Genomic DNA, 14990 nt, shown 5'->3' with positions numbered 1-14990 from the left:
AAGAGCTTGAACCATAAAGTAGTGACAGGCCATTAGTAAAGATGCAACTAATGCAGGAATGTATTTCAAAGCAGAGAAGGAATATCAAAAAGATACTCCAACCCTTCTGTCTTCCTGACTTCTTGTGATAGGCAGACTTCTTAGAGAGCCTTCAATGATCCATACATCCTAGATTTCACATCTTTGTGTAATCACCTCCCTTTTGCTGCCAATGAATAGAATATCATAAAAATGTGATAATTAAGTTTCAAAACATTTTAACTTCTTTATTTCTAGTCAAATCTCCTATATTGCATTCTCCTCTTGCATACCTTAATGAAGCAAGCCACTATGTGGAAAGGAACTGAGGGATGCCTGCAGACAACTGCTAGTGAGAACTAAAGTCCAACAGTCCTCAAAGAACTGAATCCTACCGGGATCCCTGGGTGGCGCAGCGGTTTGGCGCCTGCCTTTGGCCCAGGGCGTGATCCTGGAGACCCGGGATCGAATCCCACATCGGGCTCCCGGAGCATGGAGCCTGCTTCTCCCTCTGCCTGTGTCTCTGCCTCTCTCTCTCTGTGACTATCATAAATAAATAAAAATTAAAAAAAAAAAAAAAAAAAGAACTGAATCCTACCAATGACCACATGAGCTTGGAATTGGATCTCCCTCTCAGTAGAGCTATAGTCCCTTGGCCAACACTGACAAAATGTCAAAGACAATGAAACAGAGGACCCAGTTAAGTCACATCCAGAATTTTGTGTATTTTTTTAACTGCTAAATTTTGAGGTTAATGTTAAATAATTACAAATAACTTATAAAGATTTTGGTACCTGGAAATGGAGTGCTCCCATAACTAATACATAAAAATGTGAGTGGCTTAGGAACCTCCCAGTAGTAACAACTAGATGGATTTTGATGAACATAATAGAGAAATTGTAAATTGCCTTGAACAAATTGTTAGAATAAACATGCTTCTAGTGAGAGTTCAAAAGGAAATGAAAAATATGCATTGGAAATTGGAGGATGGAGGACCCCAGCTACAAGGGGCGAATGCCTTTCAAACCTCTGTTTGGTTTATCTGTTAATGTTCCATTGGCCAAAGCAGATTCATTGAATGAAGAAATAAATTCCACTTATCATGGGAGAAAAGGAATGTGTGTCCATTTTTTATTCAGTCATGGCTAACTATAAATTTCACATCCCTCCCACTTGCAAAACATGCAATCAATCATCATCAATCCAAGATCCCAAATGTCTCATCCAGTATGGCATCAATGTTGTAGCTTAGGATCTTATGATCTGAATCAAATCTAGATACAGTTCTCTGGATGTGGCTTTTGATCCATAGGCCTATGAAATAAAAAGACAGCCTGTCCCCATACATTTAAAATGCAATAGTAAAATGGGAATAGAATAATCATTAGAGAAACCCCTTTCAAAATGAGAGGTATGGAAGGTGCTAAGCAATCCCTGGTCCATAACAATTCTGAAATCCACCTGGAAAAATATTGCGAAGTTCTCTTACTCTGGGGACACAGAATCACAATTAAGCCCTGGTTCTGCTCCATAGAAATGCCTCTCTAGTGTTTTATTCTATTTGTGTCATAATTTTGCCCTCTGTGCTCTTTAAAGTCAGCCCTCTGAGATGTCCTTCCTTCCTATTAACAATTGCATAAGAATTAGCACATGTTTGCATATGAGAAGATTTGAGTTCATTTTAGTCCAATTTGGTAACCTTCTTGCTAGAATAATTTCCTAAATAACTTTGTAAGCTTTCTATATATTAGATTATTTTCAGATTAAATTCCTCTCAATCAGACAAAAGCTGTACCCACAATTCTTTTAAAGACAAGCTTTAAAGTTATATCTTTAAAAGGTAGATTTTTCGTTATCTTTCTTATATAATAAAAGTAAATGATCTAATCAGATTTTATCTTTGGTTTATTTTTTTAAAATCTGCTTTATGGAAATATAATCTACATACACTCAAATGCATTTTCACCTTGCCCTGTTAATGGACAGAATAGGCTCAGCAGCTGGAGGAAGCCCTCAGGCAAAGATAAGAAACTTCTATTTATAAGAAAAAGAAAGCATTTTTCCTGTTGGCTTCTCTTCTGCCACTGACCCCTGAGCTCAAGCCAGGTACAAGAAAAACTAAGTCCCATACTTGCCTTCCCATTCAGACTTGGCAGCATCATATAAAATAAAGGACTAAACCAGTTCCTGAGTAGTTGCAATAGTTCTTCAGAGAGCAGTTAAGAAGGAGATTACTGGATATGGTGTAGATTTGTTTTTCTCTGCTCTTCTCTGCCAAGTACAACTAAAAACTCTAAAAATTATAGAAGAGGCAACCAACAGAGAACTCTGAAAGATGTGAAGAGAAAGGCAAATTAGCTAGGGACCCCTAGGCTTGAGGAACAACACAGTAGCAGGACATCATATTGACCCTCTCTCCAAATTAAGAAGGCAACTCAGTTCTAGTATTTGTGATCCTCAATCTTACAACAGGCTGTGGCCCAGAGAGGTTAATTATTCCCCTAAATCAAACCAACACCACCACCAGGCTAAGCTAATACCACTGGCAAGAGTGATTGAGAGCCCTACTGACAGTAGCAGACAGGGGAAGTACAGTTGTTCTCCTGACAATACCTCCCCCACCAAGAGACACAAGGTGACCATGGAGCACTGGAAAGGGGGATCCTGTCACAACAAGTACCTGGCCCAGAAGTGCTCTCCATCTCTCATCTTTCACAGGCCGGCAAGCCCCACCACAGTAAATGTCGGGCCCAGGAAGAGCTCTCCTTCCTGACTGGCTGAGAATCCTCTCCCCAACAAGAGGCACTGGGGCAGTGGGGTGAAGGTAGAGGGGAATGAATCCCTCTACAAAAGTCACTCAACCCAGGAAGTACACCCTGCTTGGGAAGGCACCAATGAGCCTAGTTTGTGGAAACTTCTACTTTCTCAAATAGCATTAATCAATAAATCAAGCATATAAAAATAGCACTGCAAAGGCTCTGATATTAAACTTCCTTTGGGACCACACCCAAGAAATTAGGCCAAGACATGCATATAAACAGGATGACTCTCTGCCATTATACAAAAAACTTAACAAAATCACAACTTGAATGAGGAAATACAACAAACTAATGCCAATATTCAGATAAATCAGATGTTGGGATTTATGAGAAGGATTTTAGAGTGGCCATCATGAAAAGGTTTCAATAAGCAATTACAAACTATCTTGAAACAAATAAAAAATTGGAAACATCAACAAAGAAATAGAAATTATGTTAAAAATTATAGAACTGAAAAATACAACAAAAATCAACTAGCTAGATGGGCCAATAGTAGAGTGACAATGACAGGATAAGATCAGTGAACTTGGAGGAAGATCAATAGAATTTACTCTTTCTGAACAACAGAGAGAAAATCACCAGAACCTGAAGGACAATAGCAAAAAATACAGCATTAACATCATTGCAGTTCCAAAACGGAGGAGAAAGTGAGTGGAGATAAAAAAGATTTTAAAAGTACAAATGGCTGAAAACTTCCCAGATTGGCCAATAGATCTTTACATTAAAAAAGCTGAGTAAAACCAAATAAGAGAACCAAAAGAAATCCATATGAAGACACCATGTAAATAAACTTTGAAACATTAAATCAGAGGAAAAAAAATATTGCAAGTATGCAGATCAAATTGACACATTAACTTCAGAACACCCATTGGAATCCAAACAGTGGATTTCCCGCCTGAAACTGTGAAGGCCAGAAGATAGGAGCATAACTATTAACTGTGAATTCCATATGCAGCTAAATTACCCTTCAGGGGAAGGGAAATTAAAGACATTCTCAACAAAGAAAGACTAAAGAATTTGTCACAAGCAAACCTATCCTTAAGGAATAGCAAAAGGAAAGTCTTTAAAATGAAAAGAAATGATCAAAGGAATCTTGGGGCAATAGGAAGATAACAAATGAAGAAAGAACAATGGAAAGTGCAGCAATATAGGCACAGACTATCTTCCTCATGAGTTTTATAAACCATATCTGATGACTGAAACAAAGATTACGCTAGCTGATAGTCAAGATAATGATATTTAAGAGTGGAGAACGTACATACTGATGGTTGCAGAAGGGAGTGGGGGGATGGGGATATGGGCAGAATGGGTGAAGGGGAGTTAGAGGTACAGGCTTCCAGTTATGAAATGGATAAGTTACAGGGAGAAAAGATCCAGCATAGGGAATACAGTCGATGATATTAATACAGTAATAGTGTTGTATGGTGACAGATGGTGGCTACACTTGTGGTGAGCAAGCATAACAAATACTTGTGGAATTACTATGGTGTACACCTGAAACTACTGTAACACTGTGTGTCAACTATACTTCAATAAAAAATAAAATAATTTTTAAAAAGTGGGGAAGGTAAAGGGACCCAGATGGAATTAAGGTTTTCACATTTTACTCAAAGTGTGGTAAGGTGGTGTGGTAAGGTGGTGTGGTGGTAAGGAGGCATTAGGTGGTGATAAAAAGGAAACAGGAAGGATCCTTGTGGTATTGTAGCTGTTCTATACTTGATTGTGATGGTGGATACATGAACCTACACATATGATAAAACTGCACACACAAACACACAAAGGAGTACAAGTGAAACTGCAGATATCTGCAGAATAAGATTTGTGAATTGCATCAATGCCACCATTCTGATTATGATTTTATACTATAGTTTTGTAAGATATTACCATTGGGGTAAGGGATACATGAGATCTTTGTAGTATTTCTTACAAGTATATGTTTATCTATGATTATCTGAAAATAAAAAGTTAAAAATAAAAACATTACCCTGTCATGGCCCCGAAAATCTTATAAATACCATTCCATAGTTTCCTCCTTTTTAAACACCACTAAAACTGACAAGACAGTGTTCTTGCTGTATTAAATTTAATAAACTCAGTTTTGCTTAATTAAAAAGAAAAGAGGGAATCACTGATGTGTATACATGCCCAAGTTTCCAGAATTGCTCAAATTTTTATTAAATTATTTCATATTTTCTACTAGTCACCAGCCACAAAGTTTACATGTTTAACTAAGTGAACAGTCCTGTAGAATAGTTGTGTCACAAACATCTTGGAACCTCAGCTGAGTCTTAGGGCTTTTAAGTAAATAGTTTTAACTGCTCTTCTTAAAAGTGGGAGTTTTCTTGATCATCAAAGCAATGCTTTCTTGAACCTCCTCACATAATAAAGTGTTTGGCTCTGTATCTCCACACTCAATCACAAGAACTATTCTTCATAATGCAAAGGATATGGTAGTTAATAAAAAATATATATAGCTTTCATGGTTAGGCCAACAGTCCACAATATCTACAAAACATTCTTTTTTATCCAATTTTGCTTTATTTTCCAAACTAAATGCAATCTGTGAGGTGGGAAAAGGATGCAGAGAACTTGAAATTTCCCTTTTGATCTTTCAAACTGATAATCCAGTTTCTTAACAGGTTCTTTAGTATAAGTTTATGTACCAAGAGGCCATCTCTGTCATTGGAGTTACTGGAGAGAGTCATTGGAACCCTATTCCCTTTTCATCCAGTGGTCTCTACATTCCTTTACCACCTTTGTTCCTCTGTGTTTGGAAACCCAATTTTTATAGTCGGCCACCATCTTGAGGGAGATTTTGACTTCTATGAGTAATCAATCTATTATACAGATATTTTATACCTGCGAAAGGCGGTGGGCTTCTCCTTCTCTTTCATGCTGAATACATCTAATGCCTCATTTATCTTCACAAGGATAAGAAGTTACCGTTGTCTTGGGATGTGCCTTCCTTAAGAAGGGAGTAGGAAACAGAAAAAAAAAATATCATTCCCTAATTACACATATTGGTTTATCCTTTAAATAGTCAACATTTGTCTGAAGAATGTTTCATGATCAACTAAAACATCAGTTAGTTACGTCTCACACACTTAACTAGAAATTTAAATGACTATGACTTTTTAAGCAAAACATAAAATGTGGGTTTTACAACCACAACAGCAAAATAATTAAGCAATGATAAGTTTACAAGGCTATTTATAACTTTGAGTTTTGGCACCAAATAGAAATATAACTCCATAGGCAGCTTGGGTGGCCCAGCCGTTTAGTGCCACCTTCAGCCCAGGGCACGATCCTGGAGTCTCCGGATCGAGTCCCATGTTGAGCTCCCTACGTGGAGCCTGCTTCTCCCTCTGTCTGTGTCTCTGCCTCTCTCTCTCTCTCTCTCTCTCTCTCTGCCTCTCATGAATAAGTAAATAAAATCTTTAAAAAATATATAACTCCATGAATTTCATGTTACAAATATAGTAGAGAAGAGGCAGGATCAAATATGTTTGTATTGATTTTACATACTTAAAGCAATTTATGTAATCCAAGTTAAGAGTAAAACCTTGTGAATCTACAGGAACTAGAATTGAGTGTTGCTCTGAAACGAGATGTGAAATTAATTAAATAAGGAGGCTTTAGGTTGAAGTGGCTTCAATGTCTTGGTAGCCTACATAAACAAACCAAAACCTGAGATTCTAATGCATCAAGGTTAAGAAATCAAACGCTAAGGACAACCCATCACAAAAAGCCAAATAGGCTTTCCCAAATAACATTTGGGGATCTCCCAAATGATTTCTTTGCTTTACTTCTACTACTTCTGTAAAACTTTTTCCCCTAGCTCCTCCCAGTGGAGTGCTCCTAAACATTTCTGATTTGGAATTTGATTCCAATAGATTTTTGCAAAGATAAACTCTTAAAAATTTTAATATGCCTCAGTTTATCTTTTAACAGAATTGTTTGTAATTCTTAAAGTCCCCAGAAGTGTTACTTTGGGCTTATCTAATGGCAGCAATGGTAACTGCCACATAGTAAATAGTAAAATAAAATAATAAAGATAGAATGAGCTCCAGTTATACTCAAAGTCAAAGCAAGTTCTGTTCAACAGGAGACAAGGGAAGAGCTTGGTTTAAGAGTTAGGCAGGCCTGAGTTTGAATCTAATTTGGCCAAAGCTTCCATGACCTTTGCCAAATTATGTAATTTCTCCAGGTTCCTAATCTATAAAATGTGGCAATTACAGTATCCCTCTTGTATGGTTATGAGTAATAAGTTATTTAACACATGCAGAGCACCTAAGACATTCCTAGCAGATAGTGTTTCATAAGTGTTAGCTCATATTTTGTTATAATTCTTATTTCTATTTCCCTCCTCCTATTTCTCCCCTTCCCTTCTAATAGAGTTACTAAGACTTAATGTATGGCTCTCCTCTTCCTTACTATTGCCTTTCTAAACCCTAACCTTCTACCACAAGGTAGCTGGAGGCTGTCATCCCCAAATGGGTTTACTGCCCATCAGCTCAGTGTTTACACAGCTGGCAAACCTAGTTCTGCAGCCAATCCGTATCACTCAGAGGTCTCCCTTTCTTAATATGGGGCAGATACGGTTCATGGCATTTTGCCTTTAAGATCCTATTCCATTCTCCCACGCTGAACTTCACGCCAACAGCCTACCAAGACTCTGCTGGATTGAATTCCTTGGTTAGCAGGAAAATTTTTCACTCAATGCTCAATGTTTAGTCTCTAATCATTTTCATTTTTTTCTGTAACAGTTTGTGTAGTAAATCATATTCTTAGTGTATTTCATTTATTTTTCTCCTTGGAAGCTGTATTAGATTGGTATTGCTACTATAACAAATTTTCACAAATTTGGTAGTTTAAAATGACACAAATTTATATGCTCACAGTTCTGGAGGTCATAAGTCTGAAATTAATTTCACTGGTCAAGGTGTTGGCAACACTAGTTCTTTTGGGAAGCTCTGAGGGAAGAATAAATTTCCTTGCCTCTTTCAGCTTCTAGTAACTGCCTGTATTTCTTGTCTTGTGGTCCTTTCTTCCATGGTCAAAGTGTGTTTCTCTGTTTCCATCATCACAGTCTTCTCCCCTAGTTTGAACTACTGCATGCCTCTTACATGGACCGTTATAATCATAAGGAACCAGGCTGGATAATCCAGGATTATCTCTGTATTTCAAGAATCTTAATTCAGTCACATCTGTAATGTCCCTTTTGCCATATAAGGTAATATTAACAGGTTCTAGGGATTATGAAATAGACATATTTAGGTGGCTATTATTCAGCCTACCATAAAAGTGGTTCACCTAATAGAATAAAAGGAAAAAAAATGGGAGGAAGCAAGGTGGAAGGGAAGGTGGAGGGAGGGAAAATTGAGAAAGAGAAGGAGAAGAAGGGAACAATAAGGGAGATTTTTCATTAAAGAATAAAGTCAAGTTGTACACAGCTCTTCTTTGGTGAAGCATATCCTCATAGCCAGATGTATATCCTGTTTAAAAAAGAGATGTGATTTGCAGATAAACTTTTGGGACTACATCAAAATACAAAGTTTCTACACAGCAAAGGAAACCATCAACAAAACTGAAAGGCAACTTACAGAATGAGGGAAAGTTTGCAAATTACATATCTGATAAAGAGTTAGTATCCAAAATAAATAAAGAATTTATAAAACTCAACACCTCAAAAACAAATAATCCAGTTTAAAAAATAGGCAGAAGACATAAACATCCATTTCTCCAAGGTACACAGATAGCCAACAATACATAAAGAGATGCTCATCATCACTTAACCATCAGGAAAATGCAAATCAATCTATAATAAGCTATCACCCTCATTTCCATTAGAATGGCTAAAATCAATAACACAGGAAACAAGAGTTATAGGCAAGGATGTGAAGAAAAAGGAATATTCATGCTCTGTTGATGGGAATGCAAACTGGTGCAGCCACTCTAGAAAACAGTATGGAGGTTCAAAAAGTTAAAAATAGAGAGGCGCCTGGGTAGCTCAGTCAGTTAAGCATCCTACTCCTGATTTCAACTCCGGTCATGATCTATGGGTTGTGAGATCAAGCCCCACATCAGGCTTCATGCTGGGCATAGAGCCTGCTTGAGATTCTCTCTTTCACTCTCTCTGCTCCTACCCACCCCTTCTCTCTCCCTCTAAAAAAAAAAAAAAAAAAAAGAAAAGAAAAAAGAAAAAACAAAACTACCTAATGATCCAGCAATCACACTACTGAGTACTTATGCAAAGAATACAAAAAAACACTAATTTGAATGGATACATGCACTTTTATGTTTATAGCAGCACTATCTACAATAGCCAAGATATGGAAGCAGACGAAGTATCCATTGATTGATAAATGGATAAAGATATGGTGTATATATATATATATATATATATATATATATATAATATTCAAACATAAAAAAGAATGAATCTTGCCATTTGCAATCACATGGATCAAGCTGGAGAGTATAATACTAAATGAAATAAGTCAGAGAAAGACAAATACATGATTTTATTTGTATGTGGAATTTTAGAATGAAAACAAATGAGCAGAGGGGAAAAAAGAAAAATAGACAAGTCAAGAAACAGACTTTCAGTTGTAGAGAACAAACTGATGGTTACCAGAGGGGAGGTAGCTGGGGGATGGGTAAAATAGACGATGAGGATTAAGGAGTGCACTTGTGATGAGCACAAGGTGATGTATGGAAATGTTAAATAACTATACTGTATACGTGAAACTATTGTAATATATAACTGTATGTTAACTAACTGGAATTAAAATAAAAATGTGGGACACCTGGGTGGCTCAGCGGTTGAGCACTTCTCTTTGGCCCAGGGAATGATCTGGAGTCCTGGGATTGAGTCCCACATCAGGCTGCTGGCATGCAGCCTGCTTCTCCCTCTGCCTGTGTCTCTGCCTCAATCTGTGTCTTTCATGAATAAATAAATAATAAAATCTTCTTTAAAAATGTAAAAAGCCAGGGAGAGAGAGAGAGAGAGAGAGAGAGAGAGAGAGAATGTAATTTGCTGACATAAAGGAAGAAACGGGAGAATGGTAACACAACACAAAATCTTTAAGTTTAAGAACCACAATCAAGAAGAGTGTGAGTTACTTAGGAAAGAATTTTGCAATGACCCCACTTCAGAATGAAGGGGAAAATAACAAGTCCATTTTGTTATGGCTGAAGTGAAAACCTGAATGCAATAGCCCATCATGTAATTCTTTTCCTATCTGTTCCTGCAGCTCACAAACAGCCATCTGGAATAAGCCTGATTGATCATATTGAGAGAGTTTAGTGGAGGAGAGTGCCACCCTCTGCTTGGTTTCAGCAATAACAAATCCAACGGGATGCTACAGGGAAGTATTGTTATATTGTGTTCCAGCTATGTCAACACTGGGTTGTTTGATAACAACCAATATTAAGAGATATAAAGGGGTATAAAAGCAGTGGGTAGATTCACATTCTGGGTATAATTTTCTTATAAAATATTAATTCCTTTTTAAATGGTCAGGCAGAGAAAAACTTAAAGTTCAACAAAAGTAATTACAGTATATTAATTTACTTACTGTAAATCGTGGCTAGAAATTATTTTTAAGCTGGTATTTTTAATAGAGTAACTGTTAATTATTCATAATACATAGGTATCTGATTTGGACTATCTTGTCATGTCATTAAATTAATCATGAATATGTATTTGTGAAGCATTTTCATATCAAATGATTTACAGATGCTTCTGCAAATGCCTGTAATGGAGTCTTTCACTAACATTGCTGAGCTAAATGCATTTTCAAGAAAGAAATCTTTAAAATAACATAGGATGTAAGCAAAATAAACCAAATTTTAACATGGAAACTTATTTAATAAGGATTATGAGAAAAATATTCATGAAGCACAAAATGAAAAGACTATTATTCAAATAAAACAGAAACAGCTTCTATTTCTGTATACAGACAAATGCCATGAAAGGAAAAACAAAACATTTGAAAGGGAAATAAAACAGCTTCAGGTTTTCCCTCTTATATTTCCCTCAATATAAACAATAGTATAACTTCTAGAAAGTTAGGAGAGTTATTACTATTTAATGCAACCAATAGTCACATCTATTAATAGAATGGAAATAGGAATTGGGTAGTTGGAAATCACACACACAGTGTTACAAATTTCAGTTAATTTAATACTATTTGAGAAATGGACAGAATAAATAATTAGAATCTGTACTAAACTAACTCTCTCTAATTTAAAGCATTTAAATTATATTCATTGTAAATCAATTTATTTCCAGGAGCCAAAAATAAAGGAGAGGATAAAATAGAGATAACATCTTTCAGAAAATGTAACAAAATCCCCAAAATGTGTAAGCTCTATACCTTTATTTCCTTCATTCCTCAGTCAAGTATTTATCGAGAACCTATTCTATGAATAATTACAAGATGAGATATCTTGTTAAATCCTGCTCAGTGCAATCATACAGTGCACCACGAGGTAGCTATCTCCCCTGGATTACCTTTAGTCAAAATCATAAAATATATTGAACTGAAATATTGCGAGTACTATCTCTCACTATCCAGAGACCAAAATCCTGAGGTTTCTTGGTACCTTCCTCCACTCAGGTCAGGACACAGGCTCAGGAAGTTTCCTGAAGGCCCTTCCCAAATCCAGCATTTGTAAATTTGTCCCCCTTTTATTCAAGGTCTTTCTATGTCACTGACTAGTTAACTGGGAAGATTAATTCCAGCTGTGAGGTGGTAAAGACAGATAATACTATGCTTGTTAAATTGCAGTCTGGACTGGGAGGGCAGCCAAAGCCACAGGACAAATATGGAGCATTAGCATTGATTTTAAGCACTCTCCAAATACTTCCATATACATAATCTTGATTTTGCCCTAGAAAAATCTTGTTAAAGACAATGATTTATTTTTTTTGAATACCTGATTTCAAATTGTATTACCTTAAATATAATGCATTGATATTTCTCTTTGTAATATTCATGTATTGCAAGCTGAGAACCAAAATTGTTTCAAGAAATTGTAGGATTATTATTTAGCATAAAGTTTCTATTATTTTAAAAAATCGGAGGTTGTGTAATGGTGGTAACTATGAATTATGAGAAGAAGGTTTTGTTCCAAGAATATCAGGAATGACTGCTGAATTGTATCCTATATTAAGCCAACAGTCAGGAGGTTAATAAAGTCTTAATGAGAAAAAAAATACTAAAAGACAATGTTCAATGAAGAGTGATAATGTAAAGTAGAATAATTTATATTTCTTTTTTTTTTAATTTATTTTTTATTGGTGTTCAATTTACTAACATACAGAATAACCCCCAGTGCCCGTCACCCATTCACTCCCACCCCCCGCCCTCCTCCCCTTCTACCACCCCTAGTTCGTTTCCCAGAGTTAGCAGTCTTTACGTTCTGTCTCCCTTTCTAATATTGCCCACACATTTCTTCTCCCTTCCCTTATATTCCCTTTCACTATTATTTATATTCCCCAAATGAATGAGAACATATAATGTTTGTCCTTCTCCGACTGACTTCACTCAGCATAATACCCTCCAGTTCCATCCACGTTGAAGCAAATGGTGGGTATTTGTCATTTCTAATAGCTGAGTAATATTCCATTGTATACATAAACCACATCTTCTTTATCCATTCATCTTTCATTGGACACCGAGGCTCCTTCCACAGTGTGGCTATCGTGGCCATTGCTGCTATAAACACCGGGGTGCAGGTGTCCCGGCGTTTCACTGCATCTGTATCTTTGGGGTAAATCCCCAACAGGGCAATTGCTGGGTCGTAGGGCAGGTCTATTTTTAACTCTTTGAGGAACCTCCACACAGTTTTCCAGAGTGGCTGCAACAGTTCACATTCCCACCAACAGTGCAAGAGGGTTCCCTTTTCTCCACATCCCCTCCAACATTTGTTTCCTGCCTTGTTAAGTTGCCCCATTCTCACCGGTGTGAGGTGGTATCTCATTGTGGTTTTGATTTGTATTTCCCTGATGGCAAGTGATGAAGAGCATTTTCTCATATGCATGTTGGCCATGTCTATGTCTTCCTCTGTGAGATTTCTGTTCATGTCTTTTGCCCATTTCATGATTGGATTGTTTGTTTCTTTGGTGTTGAGTTTAAGAAGTTCTTTATAGATCCTGGAAACTAGCCCTTTATCTGATATGACATTTGCAAATATCTTCTCCCATTCTGTAGGTTGTCTTTGAGTTTTGTTGACTGTATCCTTTGCTGTGCAAAAGCTTCTTATCTTGATGAAGTCCCAATAGTTCATTTTTGCTTTTGTTTCTTTTGCCTTCGTGGATGTATCTTGCAAGAAGTTACTGTGGCTGAGTTCAAAAAGGGTGTTGCCTGTGTTCTCCTCTAGGATTTTGTTGGAATCTTGTCTCGCATTTAGATCTTTCATCCATTTTGAGTTTATCTTTGTGTATGGTGAAAGAGAGTGGTCTAGTTTCATTCTTCTGCATGTGGATGTCCAATTTTCCCAGCACCATTTATTGAAGAGGCTGTCTTTCTTCCAATGGATAGTCTTTCCTCCTTTATCGAATATTAGTTGACCATAAAGTTCAGGGTCCACTTCTGGGTTCTCTATTCTGTTCCACTGATCTATGTGTCTGTTTTTGTGCCAGTACCACACTGTCTTGATGACCACAGCTTTGTAGTACAACCTGAAATCTGGCATTGTGATGCCCCCAGATATGGTTTTCTTTTTTAAAATTCCCCTGGCTATTCGGGGTCTTTTCTGATTCCAGACAAATCTTAAAATAATTTGTTCTAACTCTCTGAAGAAAGTCCATGGTATTTTGATAGGGATTGCATTAAACGTGTATATTGCCCTGGGTAACATTGACATTTTCACAATATTAATTCTGCCAATCCATGAGCATGGAATATTTTTCCATCTCTTTGTGTCTTCCTCAATTTCTTTCAGCAGTGTTCTATAGTTTTTAGGGTATAGATCCTTTACCTCTTTGGTGAGGTTTATTCCTAGGTATCTTATGCTTTTGGGTGCAATTGTAAATGGGATTGACTCCTTAATTTCTCTTTCTTCAGTCTCATTGTTAGTGTATAGAAATGCCACTGATTTCTGGGCATTGATTTTGTATCCTGCCACGCTACCGAATTGCTGTATGAGTTCTAGCAATCTTGGGGTGGAGACTTTTGGGTTTTCTATGTAGAGTATCATGTCATCGGCGAAGAGAGAGAGTTTGACTTCTTCTTTGCCAATTTGAATGCCTTTAATGTCTTTTTGTTGTCTGATTGCTGAGGCTAGGACTTCCAGTACTATGTTGAATAGCAGTGGTGAGAGTGGACATCCCTGTCTTGTTCCTGATCTTAGGGGAAAGGCTCCCAGTGCTTCCCCATTGAGAATGATATTTGCTGTGGGCTTTTCATAGATGGCTTTTAAGATGTCGAGGAATGTTCCCTCTATCCCTACACTCTGAAGAGTTTTGATCAGGAATGGATGCTGTATTTTGTCAAATGCTTTCTCTGCATCTAATGAGAGGATCATATGGTTCTTGGTTTTTCTCTTGCTGATATGATGAATCACATTGATTGTTTTACGGGTGTTGAACCAGCCTTGTGTCCCAGGGATAAATCCTACTTGGTCATGGTGAATAATTTTCTTAATGTACTGTTGGATCCTATTGGCCAGTATCTTGTTGAGAATTTTTGCATCCATGTTCATCAGGGATATTGGTCTGTAATTCTCCTTTTTGGTGGGGTCTTTGTCTGGTTTTGGAATTAAGGTGATGCTGGCCTCATAGAACAAATTTGGAAGTACTCCATCTCTTTCTATCTTTCCAAACAGCTTTAGGAGAATAGGTATGGTTTCTTCTTTAAACGTTTGATAGAATTCCCCTGGGAAGCCATCTGGCCCTGGACTCTTGTGTCTTGGGAGGTTTTGGATGACTGCTTCAATTTCCTCCCTGGTTATTGGCCTGTTCAGGTTTTCTATTTCTTCCTGTTCCAGTTTTGGTAGTTTGTGGCTTTCCAGGAATGCGTCCATTTCTTCTAGATTGCCTAATTTATTGGCGTATAGCTGTTCATAATATGTTTTTAAAATCGTTTGTATTTCCTTGGTGTTGGTAGTGATCTCTCCTTTCTCATTCATGATTTTCTTAATTTG

The 14990-nt window shown here is 37.0% G+C and overlaps 1 long non-coding RNA gene across 1 annotated transcript in view; it reads left to right on the top strand.

Annotated features, from left to right (window-relative positions):
- LOC112647897 (uncharacterized) overlaps positions 1–12027 on the top strand; it is a 77404-nt gene extending 65377 nt beyond the window's left edge. Inside the window, exon 4 of the long non-coding RNA XR_003128557.2 lies at positions 10094–12027. This is a non-coding gene — a long non-coding RNA (uncharacterized LOC112647897). The remainder of the gene's footprint in view (positions 1–10093) is intronic.
- The last annotated feature ends 2963 nt before the right edge of the window (positions 12028–14990 follow it).

The sequence above is a fragment of the Canis lupus genome, chromosome 7, assembly GCF_003254725.2.
Source record: "Canis lupus dingo isolate Sandy chromosome 7, ASM325472v2, whole genome shotgun sequence".
In the NCBI taxonomy this organism is placed as follows: Eukaryota; Metazoa; Chordata; class Mammalia; order Carnivora; family Canidae; genus Canis; species Canis lupus.
The sequence above is the reverse complement of the archived record's forward strand: the minus strand, read 5'-3'. Positions and strand labels throughout refer to the sequence as shown.